The sequence below is a fragment of the Heptranchias perlo genome, chromosome 35 (assembly GCF_035084215.1).
Source record: "Heptranchias perlo isolate sHepPer1 chromosome 35, sHepPer1.hap1, whole genome shotgun sequence".
In the NCBI taxonomy this organism is placed as follows: Eukaryota; Metazoa; Chordata; class Chondrichthyes; order Hexanchiformes; family Hexanchidae; genus Heptranchias; species Heptranchias perlo.
In genome coordinates this window covers 5390958-5392792 of record NC_090359.1, presented here as the reverse complement: position 1 = coordinate 5392792, position 1835 = coordinate 5390958, and the positions used below count along the sequence as shown (strand labels likewise).

General features: G+C 46.8%; 1 non-coding gene across 1 annotated transcript; it reads left to right on the top strand.

The window, feature by feature from the left end:
* Positions 1-1506: 1506 nt before the first annotated feature.
* Positions 1507-1588, top strand: trnal-uag (transfer RNA leucine (anticodon UAG)). Its single transcript has one exon. It is a non-coding gene; the product is annotated as a tRNA-Leu (tRNA).
* Positions 1589-1835: the final 247 nt, after the last annotated feature.

The following is a 1835-nucleotide window of genomic DNA, read 5'->3' as shown; positions in this document are numbered from 1 at the left end:
TCGTATCCTGGTCCATACTCTGCGTTGTGGTCGCAGCAAGTTTGGTTTGAATACGTGCTAGAGTAGAGTTTCGTTTACCTCTTTTGTTCTCTGCCACATACACTAATAGAATGCAGCAAGAAATCAATCTTTTGCACAAGAAATAAATATTTTTTGTTGCTGGCAAAAACCATTCCATTCCTTCAAATCCAGCACTCTCACATGCCTGTACTTGATGCACCACAGTTCAAACTCGCCTGTTTTCACCACTTTTGTTTCCTTCCACAGTCAATCGGCCGCCTTTCCTTTCTTCCTTACATTTCATGGAAACTTTCCTGCGGCATTGCCGACTCTAACATTCACTTTCATGATCTCACGCCTTCAAGTTTGCTCTGCGACGACCGCTGTTTCTATTGGGCAGATGTCCGATTCGCACCAATGTTCATTTGCGCCTTGAAACCAGTCGATACATTTCGATCTGCGTGACCGCTCGACAGACAAACACAACGAAAGTAGGGCTGGTCTCGGGAAACACAGCCGCCCGATTGTTCACGAATTTTACTTGTCGAATCTTGAGATCCAAGTGATGGTCACTGAAGAACTGGTTTTTGTTTTGATGCTTTTTGGCTTGTTTCTTTCAGCAGTTGAGTTGCGTGACCGACGGGAAGCGCTGCAGAGCTGCGAATGGCGGTTGAGAAGTGCACATTTGGCAAGTTGGGGCGGCGCAGTAAGATCGGAAGTGTTCCGCCTTGATCTTAATAATTCTGTTGAAACATGCGATTGAATCGAGTAGAGGATAAATGTAAAGAGCGCCTGTGGCGAACAAGTCGCGATTACAGGCCAAGAGCAAAAGGTCTTTCAAATTTTCGTGGCGCAGGAAACTGTGTGCGGATAAGCCAGATTTTAAAGCGCGTGTGTCGGAAATTAAAGAGCGATGTTGTGTGTGAGAAGAGCACAAGAAAGTTGTGCTTGAAGCAGCGCTCTTGAGGAAAGTTTCAGGTTGTCAGGAAAACGGCTGTAGTGATAGCTCAAAAGTAAATCCACAAACTGTTGGCAACACTCATCAGGTCAGGTCGTATCTGTGGACAGATACTCGCTTCACCGGGGCGTCGTTGTGCACTTTATTGAGACTTCACGTTCTTCACATCTGACACTCGCAACAGCTCCGTGTGCCAATCAGGACCTTGCTGATTTGAGCAGAGTTCAGCGAGCAACGCAAAATTCATCCACCGTAGCTTCGGATTGGAGCGAGTCCCAAGACTTCTGGTTGAATATGAGGAAGGAACCAACACATCAAACGGAAAATGCAATAATGGCGCGGATGAGATACAAAACCATGCGTGCAGAGTACAATGGATTAGGAATCCATCACCTCAAACACTCGGCCATCTCGTCGCATGAATATTGCTCAGAAAGCCCATTTATTTGATTTTTTCAGTGGAAAATCCTCGACTCAAAGGTCAAAATGCAAGAAAACCACATTCCACTCACCAGATATCAGATTCTGAACGCAAACTTCTGGCAGGTGGTAGCGTGGCCGAGCGGTCGAAGGCGCTGGATTTAGGCTCCAGTCTCTGCGGGTGCGTGGGTTCGAATCCCACCGCTGCCAGCATTTAAAATGTTTGCGATTTTGTCCTCATCACCAAACATTCTTCTTCACCAAGCAGCACCGGGCGCGACATTGCTGTTGTTCGGGCATGACTGCCTCACCTGATGCGCGTCGCCTTGATCGGACACTGTTTGATACTCTGCGTTGCGGTCGCAGCAAGTTTGGTTTGAATACGAGCTGCAGTATAGTTTCGTTAACCTCTTTTGTTCTCTGCCACATACACTAATAGAATGCAGCAAGAAATCAA